Raw genomic sequence first — 13,977 nt, 5'->3', positions numbered from 1 at the left:
CTTCTTCATGCGTGAGCCTAGTGAGCCTTTGGCTTTATGAAAAAAAGGAAAATAATCAATAAAATTCTGCCCCGCCTGACAAAAAAGCGCCACAAAACAAGAAAACAGCTTTAGCTATCGTGGCTGAGAATTCTTGCGCGGTATTTGTTGTCATTGGCTTTCAAATAGGCACACCATGCATGCGGCCGGCTACAAAGTTGACGAAGACAACACGAGAAATCGCCTCATGTGTCATTATACCCGCACCTAGCCATTGAAACAGACACCGAATATTGTCTTCCTCGAGTGCATTTTTCTTGCTTGCGTGTGCGTGAACGCTGCTACCTCTTAGGCACCCCTTTGGTTGCGGCCGCAGAACAACTACCCGAACCTCAACACAGCCGAGGGGGCGAGTGTGGGTCGCCTCCGTGTTGCGCGCGCGCTTTTGTTGGCGTCTTTGGGCCTCTTCGACGCGCATGCTCCGGCCGCCGACGCCACCAGTGGCCGCGTTTGCGTGACGCGTCGGCCGGGGCCCCGCTTGCCACCGTGAGCGCCGGCAGTGGGAGGAGCGCAGCGCGCTCCCCCTCGACCGTCGTTCGTCAGCGGCCGCGCGGAGCAGCGCTTAGTCGGTAGCGGCCCGACGCCCGAAGCGGAGCGGACAAACGCTTTCTTCGCCAGCGCGGCGGTGGTGCCCCCGAAGTCAAGAGCGACAGCAGCTCCGGAGGCTGCGCAAGCCGGGCTTTCCGCCGCCGCCCGTTCAAGAGAGCTCCTTCGCTGTCCGTTGAGGGCGGAAAAAGAGAAAATCTCTCTCAATTGTTCATCGTTCGGGACGTCCCGTTCCCTGCCTCAGACCGCTTGACAAGCCTCCATTGTAAGGGGCTAATTTCGCGCTGTGTTGTGAGGATTGTATCCTTTGAAACCTCGCTGATTCGAAGCCTTCGTGCGTCCTTTGAAGAGGAGAAGATTGTGTCTGCGCTGAAGGAAGTGTCCCCCATCCGGATATGCGAACAGACTAGACCTCTCCAATGGAACGCAGCCTTGTGCGAGTTGGTTCTTCTCTGCTCTGAGTTCCACACGTGGTCGATCGACGACGAGGCGCGCGCGGGACTTCGTCCGCCTCAAGTGGACTCAAATTTGAGAGCTGTAATTTCTCTCGGCGGAGTTGGATTGTCAAGCTGACTGCAACACAGGGACTGCGGATTACTCTCCGGTAAGTTGAAAACTGCCAAATCTCGCCTCCATTCCCTTCCAGGTTTCTGTTCTCTGAGAAAGTTATCCATCGCGTAAGCACTTGGTGGAAATTCGGAATGCGCAGTAATAGGTAGAACTAAAATAAAACTGCTTCCAAACGGGATGACGCGACTTTATAGCCTACGATGCTAAGAGGAACGATGTATTTCGACTTTGATGTTCCACCTCACAAAACTTAATTTCTCCAGGCGACATGCCTGCGTTGTGTTTGTGCTTTGGAACTTTGTCTAACCATACTTTCTTTGCTCGTGCAACGAGCGAAAGTCATCGGAGTAAGCTGGTGACGAGTCTTTTAGCGACAAGGAACCAGCGATAAACGACACCCAGGACCAGAAGTCTCCGGACTTACAAATGATTTATTTTTGACCCGAGCACTTTAAACCATTTTCTTGCGCAAGCGCACATGCAAATGACATTAATCAAAGTCAGGTCGTCATGCAGTCCCCGATAAAAAAACGCCAGTCTTTCTCACTAATGCAGAATCGCTAACTTTTTTTTTATTAGAAATGCTTCGAGCAGCTCTCGCTCTTGTCTGGACTTCCCCCTCCCAATAATGCTGGCGCGCTGAAACGGAGGCGAACATTTGCAACAGTGTTTCGCATGCAAAGCCAGTGTGCTCCCTGTACGCGATCGCAACGTTTTGCCGTGTTCTGTGATGCTTTTGTTCAAGCATTACCCAGTCTGCCCGATGTATACTTGCTTGAATGAACGCTTCAGAGAGCACGGAAAAATGTTGCGATCGGGTAGAGGAAACACACTGGCTTTGCATGTGAAAGACTGTAGGAACTGCTGACCTCTGTTTTACTGCACGAGCATTATTGGCAGGGGGAAGTCCAGGCAGAAACAACAGTTTCTTGAAGCATTTCTGATCAAAAAACGGTGAGGGGTCCTGCATTAGCGATTCGTCTATGCTTACAACGGAGGAAGAGCGCCGTTTTTTGTCCGAGACTGAATGTCGGCTATCATTAATGTCTCGCTTACAGAAGAAAATTGGTTAAAGCCCGTGCATGGGCCAAAAATAAACCAGTTGTAAGTCCGCCCACACTGTGCGTGAGTGCATGGGTGCGCATGCAGACTCCTGCTCTTTCTCTTTTTGGTCGCCAGAGGGCACACCACAGAGCAGCCATGCAACTGAAGATATTCCGCGGGGTATTCTCAGTGGACCGACTTCTACACGAACACCATGCACCGGAGGCCGCTGGACAGACCGCTGCAGAACACGCGTCCGAATTACTGATGGCTTTCACGCAGCCTGTGGTAGGCTACTCGGCGTCATATGTCGTCAGCCTCAATCCATTCCATCGGAATTCCAAAACGTCTTCGCTTTTTTCCTAACAGCCCTCCGTATAATTCTGCTGCCTGATAACAGCTCGACGACTGCGCTTGGCGATGTCGGCTACGAGCTCTATGGAAGCAGTACTCTTGTCTAAACGCACCGTTGCGTGCAAACGATGATGTGCACAGGGGATGATTCGTGAAGGAATGCTGGATGCCTTGGGGCTGCTCTAAATGAAATGTTAAAAATGCAACTAATGACCAAGTTAGGCGTTAGTCGCCATTTGTGTTACATGCTTCTAAACGGACAAAAAGGAATGCAAAGGTAGGTTGAGCAAAAAACATATGGTGTAACACTCTGTCCCCTTGTTTTTGCGGAGCTCTACGCGCCCCGCTCCCAGCGCGGGAGGTCAAAAAAAAAGAAACGAGGTTAGAATTTTAAAATTGTTCGGGTGCACACCGTGGAGCAGGAACGCTAGAAAAAGCATTTAGAAACTGCGCTCTTTGGTGTTGTCTTTCAGTCCAGAGCCGAAAAACACCACGAACCAATTGTATTCCTTGCACTCAAGGCGGCTGCCATTGTTCTAAATAGAAGTTCTTAGAAAACAACTGCAAGTGTTCAGTTATCAAGGGGAAAAACAAAAAGTCTATTCGCTGCTGCACACGTCGCGTTAAGGCATAATGGTGCAATCCATTGTCACCGCGGATCCTGCAGCATTCACTCTCAGATAGCGGTCTCCCACATAAAGCTGGGAATGGTGCAGGAGGAAGGGAAACAAAGAACAACAAGGCTAATTGCTCGCCACACTACCAAATGCACTCTTTTTGCTATTTTTCTGGTTCTGGCTGGCTCCAGCGTAAGTAAGAAATCTGGATACCCTTGAGTCGGCCGTTACGTCGCCAGGAGGATTAAGAGGAAGACCGGTTTGTTTTTTGAGAAAGCTTGGCCTTTTTTTTTTGTTTTTGTTGTCGCACGAGTATGAATTTTTGTTTTCAGATTCTTCTTTTTCAGGCTCCTTATTTCACCTTGCTTCCACGGCAACCGTAGAACACAACGCGTCATCGAAGAAAACGTTTTCAATTTTTTCAGTTTTGCTGAAATGTTTTGGCGCTCCACTAAAAGCTAGTGAATAGCACAAGTGCTAATGGGAAGTACTAAAGAAGCTAACGTTGCTGCGTTTAAATTAATTTAACTTTTTTAATATTTATAACTGAAATGCATATCATCCGCGGTTAGCCTTCCCGAGCACTAACCGCACGTCGCGATGATGAGCGGGTAAAAACACTCCAATTTTAACCCATTTTTTGTTTAGGGTCATCAGTTAACTCTCACTTTGTGTTTAGAAACAGAAAAAAAAAGAAAAGTAAACCAGCCTGTAACGTTCACTGGAAGCAAGGAGCCGAGCTGCAGCCAACACATTTTGCTGCTTTTCGCACTTTTCGTTTGATTTCTGCATTTCTCAGCTTGGCAGAGAAGCCTAGACGACTAAAAACATTTCTTCAGACCGGCCTCGTGAGCCCTTAGGCTCGGCGTCGCTAAGTCGATTGCGTCGAATTGAACTCGTTGCCCGCCATTCGGCGAGCCAGATAAGAGTTGCGCACCACTTTAGGAGAGTAAGCTGCTTAACCTTAGGGCCCGTGCAGTATTCACTCGGACAGCTGTGCCTATTTAGTAGGATGTGCGCGCTTCTTCGAAGAAGTCTGTTTCTTAAGCAGGCCTTAGCAATTTTCATAGATGTTCGCTTTACGACCACGGTATGGCCGCATTTGCGGCACCACGACGGGCCGGCTGCCGCTGCCAAGACTGCCGCTGTAAAAGATTAAAAATGATGAAAGAAATCGCCACGTGGACTGCGCTATTCGGCGGCATGAGTGCTGCCAAGCGATCAAATTGGTTAGATGGTGCCGGTCGCATGATGCTGTGTGCGGCGCGTTCATATGGACGGTGCTGAATTATACTTGAAAGAGTTCAGCGGTACGACACTCAAGGCGCACAGGCAGCCCGCAGTGACTGGACACTCAATCTCGTCTGTAAGGAGATAGCAAGCATATTACGTGCATCGCCGTCCAGTACCGTTGCTGTGGTATCGCACTCTATACATTTTCCGGTACGATTTGTTGATTTAGATCGACGCTAGCACGAGATGCCTGCAGAGGCACACAGTAGGCTATACCGGTGTTACCATATGTGAAAAAGGAAATAGTAAGATATAAAGGGAACAGCAGTTATTTTGACTTGGCTGACTGAAAAAAAAAAAAGGCAGAGAACAAACAATGAGAACTTCAAACTACATGGTGACAGGAACATGAAAATACTTTTCGCAAGTTGACCGTGTTCGTTATGAGACAACAGTATCGGCGAGGACAGTAGGTTCATATGAGCAAGACTGCTGCTAAACATTTAATAGTTTGCCCTAGCTCGGAGTGCTAAAATGTGCAAGTTTTTCAGTGCACTGACTTCTTCCACTTGTCGGGTCGTTTGGAGGACAGTGCGAGAAACCAGTCGGGGAAGTTATTATTCGGCTCTTGACGATCGCCACAGATTAAATGAGTTTTAGCAATTTTTTCCCCAAAGAAAAAGCAAAGATCGAAAGACTGGTTTTATAGCCGTCAGACGGCTTCAAAATTCAGGAACTTTTGAGCCCATTCTCTCATGTATGCTCAACATCGTCCCCTTATGACCTTCTCAGCGCCTTTCCCAAACTTCCCCCCGTAAATTAGCATGTTAGGGCAATCTGCCTCAGGCCAACCTATTCCGTTACCTGTCACAAAAGTATCCCTCACCCGCTTGCTTCATCAAACTTTCAAACACAGAGGATTGCCATCGTGTAATGATGACACGCCGCCACAACAAGCCTTTTGCCCAACTCTCCTCGTACCACGTATATACGAAAACAAACTTCATTAAAATGCACGTTGCGACAAGAGAGAAGATAGCACTCGCGGAGCTAAGACAACGGTATGCGGACCTGAGGAATAAATTACGCAGCGCGGGTGCCCCTGAAGTCCTCACCTGCGCACCGCGGCGTCTGCCTACTGTGTAGCATTGAATACTTGATAGCACGTTCCCTCGCGGCGCCATTAAAGAGCCAGGTATAGCTAAGCCTCTGTGCAGAGGGCAGTGACTGCGCGATATAAAGTTTTCCCCGAGCGCCCGCTGACAGGGATTCAGCGAAGAGAGCAGAGAAAAAAGAATGAAATAATGAAACAGACGTAAGTGCGTAAACGAAAGGAGTCTCGTCATCGAAACCGCGAGAGTCACGTCCTGAGGAACGGACGAGGCGTTCATGACGCACTCATCGCGCTGAATTGGGCCAACGGCATCATCGGCCACCGTGTTCGACGGCCGGGGAAACCGATTGGCCTTGACGTTGCGTATACAGCCGACCCGTCCAAGAAGTGATGCGAAAAAAAGGGCGTCGTTCCTGACGAATCTCTTTTCCTTATTTCATTTTTTTTCTTTTGTATTCGCATCGCGTTCTTCTTTGCCCTCTCGTTGCCGCACGGCGGTTCAACGTCTCGACCGTGGCTGATATGCGCGAGAAAAAGAAATAACCGCGTTATGATCCGGTGTCACTGCGGCAAAGAATCGATTAGCCACACATGGTGAGCCGCGCCGTGCAGAGGATGAAAGGCCGGCCCATACGTGCCGACTGCTTTGAGTCATTTGATTTGTGTATCACTCGCAGCGTCGAACATAGATTCCAGACTTGCGATAGCACCAGCTCTGTTACGGGGAGTGGGGTGCAGAGTATGATAGGATGAAGAGAAGGGCTCCGCGGAAAATGCCAGGCGTTGCCGTCACTGTGTCCGGTTCAGGTCCTTTGCTTTTGTGCACGTAGTGATATGTCACCACGTTGCACTTGTGTCCGCGGTCTTACTTTATCAACAGTCTCAGTGCTCAGTGCTGTCCTGTGATCTTTCGAATAGCAAATGTGCATCTTAAAAGAGTGCAAGCTATTAATCGTTGGCCACTGCTAAGCATTTCTTTTTTGTTTGCGCTCCTGATGTTTCAAGCTACTACAATAAGGTGGCCTTTTTCCGTTTTTTACGCCTTAGACTCACATGTGCTAAGGTAAGATGTGCTACCAATTTTTTAAAATAATGACAGCATACTAATATTTTTCCTGCAGTATTCTGTGCAACTCATTTCTAAATTCATAGTGAACGACTTCTTGCGTTGACGCTGTACCAACTTTAACGTGTCACCTTCAGCGAGTCTACCTGCCAGACAAATGTTGTACCGTCATGGCTTCTCTCTTGGGTACCATGGCATGCCGCTATGAACACTTTCAGATACGCTCATATTGCGGATTTCCCTCACAATCACCAAGTCTTCAGAGTAGTTCCTTTTTCTCGGCAACACAAGCTCGTAGTGATACCGGCAACAAAGCCACGCACCGTATTCATTTAGTCATCAGGCTTGACGCAAATATCTGAGCTGAGGAAGCCATACGATTCATGTTTGGAGTATAATAGCATGAAAAGTTGTGGCTGAACATGTCAAGCAGGTGCACTAATCAGCACATTGCCTTGTCTCTGTACTTCCCGTCGACAAAAAGAACAGGAAAATATTATGCATCGCATTTCGTTCTATGGCGATCAGTGGCACAGTGCACACTCTTGAAACGTTCGAGGGTATCATTGCGTCGAAGCATCTTAGCCGCCTAGCCGTTGTGTAGTCCTCAGCCAAAGGAAGACGACCGAGATTGCTGCTTTAAAATGGTAGTTTTGCTATATCGTCGTTCATGTGACAGTTTCTTGCATATTTGTTAGACTTCCGGCAAATGACAGTGTGAAGGAGGGATTGAACAAGGAAATACATATAAACTCCACGAGATCCTCCACCCAAGATTGTAAGTGAAAATAACGCGAAGCTCGCCAGTGCAACTTTGATCGAGGGTGCTTCCGATAAATATAACTTCAATAATGGTACGTCTCCATGAAAAGAAAATAAAACATGAAGGCAGGCATCGTCATTGTTACGGCCCTTTTTTGATTACTACCAGTATACGGTAGTTTCTCTAGGCATTAAATGTTAGGTATATAATGTTATTCAACTCTTTAATGCCCAGTTCCCACACGGTGTACTTATTACTAGATGGGGTGTGAACGCAAAGTTTGATTTAAACATATTCTCAGACACCGTATCTTCCCAATCAAATGTTTGATGCCCCGTTGAACAATGCCTCATCTTTCATTCTGTTGAAATTTCCGGAGCCCTTCACTACGGCGTCCCTCATAGTCTGAGTAGCTTTGGGATGTTAAACCCTATAAACCAAACCAAACTTTTTATATAACTTTGTGCGGCACAAATTAGAAGACATTTTTTTAGTAAAAAAAATTGTTTTAGACTCAAAACTACACGTAACATCCCACAAATACCTAGGTGTTTACACAACCAATAAACTCTCCTTGCAAACGCCAATTAACTACATTGTTACGAGCCTCCACAGCGTAAGAAAAGCAGGCACCATTGGAGTTGGGCGAGATTACAGAACCGAAACATACGGAGGACGCATGGGCGGCCTTCCAATTCATTTTAGGCCTGAGTGGAATAGCAGGACTGTTTATGACCTCTAGCCATCACTTCAGACTGCTTACCGATCACACCAGCTATAATTTTTGGTTTGGTGCTGATTATTATAGAGCCCGCAGTTGTGTTTCGTGCAGGCATGCCCAAGGAATACCACAAATTTTCACGGTTGATTCTTGTAGCTGTTTTACATTTGAACTCAGTGTAATCACAGTAAGCGCTGCATGAATTTAAATACACTTATCCGTACTTTACCTACAGTTTGGTCTGCTTCTGTCACACGCAGGCACGCACACAAACAGACGAAAAGGAGATAAGTGTCAATCAAAGCAATTTATTTTGACCACCGGTAATGAAGCCGAACATATCATATATGTCTACACCACTGACTTATGTATATTCACACGACCTGGTGGTGAAACTTTGTCATAAAAAGGCGTACAAAGAAAGTGACGAAACGAAAGTACTTCCAGTTAGTTGATGATTGAATCGACAATTGGAAATATTAGTGCATTAGATTGGAATCAGCTAGTGCACCCTAGGTTCATTTTTCACTCCCAAAACCAGCAGTCATGCGCTCTACTTTATTTCTGACGGAGAGTTTGGCCTACATGTTTGCCTTTTCAGGTTCCGTCCGCAAGTAGTTCCCAGCTGGTTTCTTTGCGGGCGCAAAAAATATCTCGTGGCGCAAATGCACAACAGTGCAGCTGCACAGACACGGGTTAGGCTAATCAGCAGTTTGCAAAGAAAAATTTCTATCAGAATTTTATTGTCACTGCAGGGCTTTTGAGCAAGAGAAAGTACATGGAGAACTTTGTTTTTCATTTTGGATAATCCCTCCATAATCTTCATTTGGGGGGACGCACTTATGTCAATGATAGCAGAGTGATATCTGCATATAAGTTTTATCGGCAACGGGAGCTCCGCGATAGGTTGAAGAGGAAAGCTCGTTTCAACGGAAAAAGCCTGGCAGGCGCTGGATACACTTTGAGCAGGGGACGCACGCTTATATAAAAAAAAAAAACAGGCGAAGAAGCAAATGAAACTTGGTTTGCGCACGAGTCTCTTAGCGGGTACACAACAGGCCAAAGTGGGTTTCGAGGAAAGGGGGGTGCCTTGGTAGTTTTTTGGCAAAGCGGCGCCTGTTGTAAGGCTTAGAAGGCAGGCGAGGGTTTTACGACTTAGTAATGAATCCAAGCACCGTCTCGTGAAGGCACTCTCCTTGGGTCGGCAGAATTCCAAATGCCAGCTGTTCCTCCTAGCTTGTTCCTATAATTCTCTAGGTCATCGGTTTTAATTTTTCTGGGTGCGCTCGTTAGGTTTTCTTGCTTCTGCAAGAGACACCACGCGTAAGGTGGAAGGATGAGAAGGAAAGCGGGAACCAAAAAAAGAAAAGAGGGGAGAAAAAGAAAGAAAAACAGAAAGAGTCCGGAACGAATGTTGCGAGAACTTGCGGATAAAACAAGTGAACGAAAAAATATTAATGAGCTAAAGCTGACTCCATGCCTCGGTGAAGGTATAGAACGCCAGCCAGTAGGGCTTTGGTGCCCTTTACTGTCGCCTGCTTTAAATATTTTTTTTATGCTCCAAGCTAGTATTGCCTCAGCCTGTTTTATTGATCCGTCTATGGTCTTCTAAGGCGAAGCTGTCTCGAATTTTTCAACTCTTTCTTTCCGCTTTTTCCGGTCTTGACGACGGGCCAAGGAGTCGTGGACTGTGCATTTTCCAACTGTTGCTAAATTTGTGCAGTACATCGTAAGCAAGCGTGTTAGAACTCTGGTCCTCTAACCAAACCCGTGGCTGGCAGAGCAGAGATGGCGCGATTCCAGGATGGCTGATTTAAAGTGGCAGCTCTTCGGAAATAATACTCGCCGCTGTCTCTTGAAACAAGTTCCGTCTTAAAAAGCAGGCTTCTCATCAGGTTTCAGCCACCATCACAGAGCTATCCACACGAGCCACGATCTACCTACACGATATCATTCCACTTGTGGCGGATAAAAATAACAAAATGATACTGTGAGATCTGTTCTATCTTTACTGATACGGGAGTAATTACTAAACAGCATCATCCCAAGCTCAACCATACGACTACAGTAAAAGATATACAGATTCCAATAGAAACTACGTAGTTCAGGTAGAAGAAAATCTGCACTGGACCGGGGTTCGAACCCAGCACGACCTCTCCCTGGCGCTGTAGCTCTACCAACTCAGTCAACCGGGACGAATAGCATATGGTAGGGCGAGAGCGAATGGATAAAAATCTTTAAGTGGGAACAGAGTTGTTAAGCTGCTTAGGGGAATCCCCCAAGACGGAGAACATTTGTAATAAGGGAGTAATTACTCATTAGCATCCACCCGTAGGCAGTCAACGTTTGAATCCGCGACCACACCACCTCACCGGGCAGTCGCTCTACCAGCCGAGCTAACCAGGCTAACCAAGCTGGTTTATATTTTTGGTTCTTCTGGAATATATGTCGTTTGCCTGCGCCAATTACAGGCATGCAGATGGTATCCAGTAATACTCTTGTTTGGGCGAGTTGGTTCATCTTTGAACGGGTACGTACTTGCGCGAAGAAGACGGGACCCAACAAAGGAAGAAACACGACATATACGGAGCGCTCTGTACATGTCTTGTGGGCTCCTTTGTTGTGTCCCATCCTCTTCCCGCAAGTATGTACCCGTTCAAAGATGATATCGGTAGCAGAACAACCGTTCCGCAAATCACTCCGGTCTTTTCGATTTCCTTGATGATCTTGTCAGCTCCATTTGCTAAAAGCGTGTGAACTTGATTCTTTCTTAATAAGGGAGTGATTACTCATTGACATCCACCCAAGCGCAGCCACACGGCTACAAAGGAAAGCTAAAAAGCTTTCTCAGAAACTTTCTCAGAGCCTCTGGCAACAAATGTGCCTGCTGAAATGTGCACCAGTAACTGTAGGTGCCTGCAACCAAAGTTTCTTCCTGAACAGGCCTGCTATTCTGCGGCAATTAGGTATTGTTTATGGTTTATGGAGGTCCAACGTCCCAAAGAAACTAAGCTCAGGCTATGAGGGACGCCGCAGTGAAGGGCTCCGGAAATTTAGACCACCTGGGGTCCTTTAACGTGCATTGACATCGCACAGTACGCGGGCATCTAGAATTTCGCCTCCATCGAAATTCTACCGCCGCGGCCGGGATCGAACCCGCCTCTTTCGGGACAGCCGCCGAGCGCCATAACTACTGAGCCACCGCGACGGCGGTCTGCGGCAGTGAAAGTCTGCCCAAATTAGATAGAATTAATATATATAGAAAATGCTTTCTAGACTTCCGATGGTAACCGTTACCATAAAGCGGGAAGTAAGAATACTGTCGAGAAAACAATTATCCACTGTGAGCTTTCCTTGCAAAAATATGGTGAAAAGGGCTAATTAGCGCCACCTCGGTTCACTAAGGTGTCAGCAATAGGTGCTTAAATTACTGACATTAGTCACAAAGTACCGACGTTAGTCAATACATCCAAACGCTTACGTCCTCGCAGTTCAAGAAGGCACCGCGGATACGCGGGCCGAAAGCAATGCTCTGCCAAGAATAAGAATACTAACCTAACTTACTACCACAACCAGTTTTGTTTAAATACGACATCGTGCCCTTTCCTTCTTTCAAATATCGCTGAACTTGTATATCGCATGCCCAAAATATGCTACTGGATATTCAAAGGTAATAATACGTAAAGACGGCTTCGTAACCAAAATCTGTCACAATTGCAGGCACAGCCAGGTTTTCTATACAAATCCTGGACTTTCTATTAAGAACGTCGCTGTTATCTACGGCCTTCTAATATTCTGAAAATATGCTGACTGAACCAAACCTACAATCTGTTGTCTTTAATTCCTGCATTCTCACATTCAGAGTAGCGTGAAATAGATAAAATCACCAAGCTTCCAATCGCAGTAAGGAGAAATTTTTGTTTGGAGTAATAATAACAGGTAGCGCAGCAGTTTGGGCACGTTGGTTACTCATTTGTGATGGAACAGCGCAAAACACCGTTGCCAACAAAGAAAGTATTAGACATGTTAAAAATGTGATTACATATCTCTATGATTACAAATCTTAGGTTGCCATTTTAGAACGCTTGAACGACATGGTTGTGACGCATATGTTTTGAGGGTGTGAAGAAGTTATAAGGAGCCATGTTTCTTAGAAATAAAAATGTGTTGTAAGTCAGCGTTTGTCTCTTGTCCCGGTGTTTTGCGCTGTTCCATCACTAATAACAGGTCTTCCCCGAGTACGGTTAACTAAATAAAAGGAAGTCCCAGGGCCTGATAACGAAATTTCAATGAGTTATCCAACGTATGACCCCTGCGAAAAGTTCGAAGATCATATCGTGCACCATAGAGGACCACTGGAAGAACTACTAGCTTTTGGATTTACCTTTCACGTCGAACCCCTTCATGCTCGATCGGGTCTTCCATACCTCCTTTAGATGTCATAAACACGCCCTCCATCTCGAAATGCGTAACACCTAGTTCAGAAAGCACAGGCTTGAAAGCACCGGCAACATGTACGTAACGTGTGGGGGGCTGACATCAGAGATCTGTGGCCACGACTCCAAGAACGCTTTTGAACGCCGCCATTACGCTGTCTTTACTTTACAGAAGAGTGTCGAGTAACAGTAATGTGGCACTTTGCGTGTCTGCAGCACATACACACGCACGAATGACGCCCCCCCCCCCCCCCCCCCCCCCCCCCCCACCACACACACACACAAAAAAAACGCGCACGCACACACATACACACGCGCGAACATACCAGTCCGCCCTGGATCGAGTGCCCCTCTAAAACCAGCTACCCAACTCTGGGGAGCAAACCGTCCCTGAATTCGGCCGTTGAGCGACCGGACAAGGGACGTAATTGAAACCTGCTTGCCTCGGGCGCCTCCTCCGTGAGTTAGGTTACCCCGTGCAGGTCACCCCGGCGCTATCCGGACCGAGCGCATCCCGCGTCCGCTGCCCGCTTTCCGTCGTAGCTGCAGGCTGGCAAATGTGCACTCCCGCCGCCTGATCGCAGTCGATCGATTTCTCGCACTGCTCGCCTTTTTCATGATTTTTGGAGCGCAGGAAACTCGCCCCGCTTTCCACCTTTTTTCTTGTTCCGGAGAATCTGTTAGCAGCGCCGCATTCGCTTTGAATTTCAAACTCTGCATTGCGCGCATGGTCCTCAGCACAAGGGCTGAAAACCTGCGAAACTTTCCGCCAGACCTCGAACTGTATAGAGCGCTGTTCTTGTTGGTATTTATTTAATTGCCGAATTTAACCTCCTGTTTTATCAGTGAATCGGTTTTCTGATACTTGGAAGATGTCTTCAGCTGTTTATGTTTAATGAATATATGTGCTCCAACTTTGGAGATAAAATAAATGTCTCGAAATATGTGTGTTGATCTGAAGTTCCCCGCTGTCGCATTACTGCAAGCGATAAGAAGCCGTATTTGTTTAACAGCACTGCTTATTGCACGGACTGATGCGAACTTTTCTTAAAACCACTATGGCAGTTGGGTCTATTGTTGCTAGCCCAATTCTTGAGGTCACAGGAATTGCCACGATACGACATTTCTTCTTTAGCAGGTTTTGAAATTCTAGCTGTCGCTTTTTTGTTGTCGAATACGCTCTTTATATGAAGCAGGCTGGCTTCTAGAATTTTATGTGCCTAGAAATCGAGAAAATACAAATAGCCAAATATGCGTCTTAACCAAGCGACTGCAAGATCTTGAAAGCAAAAAATAATTCATTCGACGCCACTCCGAGTTTCGTTTTGCCTGTACTATACGTTATGAATAGCCTGGCAACTCGGACACGCGCCTTGAAGGAGCCGCGAGCGCTTCTCTCACTAGGTATGGTATGTAATGCGCGTGTTCCAGGAAGAAAAGGAGAGGTATAATACTAAGGTAAGAACAGCCGCAG

General features: G+C 46.9%; 1 protein-coding gene across 2 annotated transcripts in view; it reads left to right on the top strand.

Annotated features, from left to right (window-relative positions):
• The first annotated feature begins 537 nt into the window (after nt 1-537).
• Nucleotides 538-13,977, top strand: part of LOC149341856 (calcitonin gene-related peptide type 1 receptor-like) — a 128,034-nt gene continuing 114,594 nt past the window's right edge. For both annotated transcript variants that reach the window (XM_089544102.1, XM_089544101.1), the window contains exon 1: nt 538-1,189. The gene's annotated coding sequence lies outside the window, so the exon portion shown is untranslated. The remainder of the gene's footprint in view (nt 1,190-13,977) is intronic.

Source organism: Amblyomma mixtum, chromosome 5 (assembly GCF_055824585.1).
Source record: "Amblyomma mixtum isolate Tamu chromosome 5, ASM5582458v1, whole genome shotgun sequence".
NCBI classification, from domain to species: Eukaryota; Metazoa; Arthropoda; class Arachnida; order Ixodida; family Ixodidae; genus Amblyomma; species Amblyomma mixtum.
Note: the sequence above shows the minus strand (reverse complement) of the source record. Positions and strands in the feature narration are given on the sequence as shown.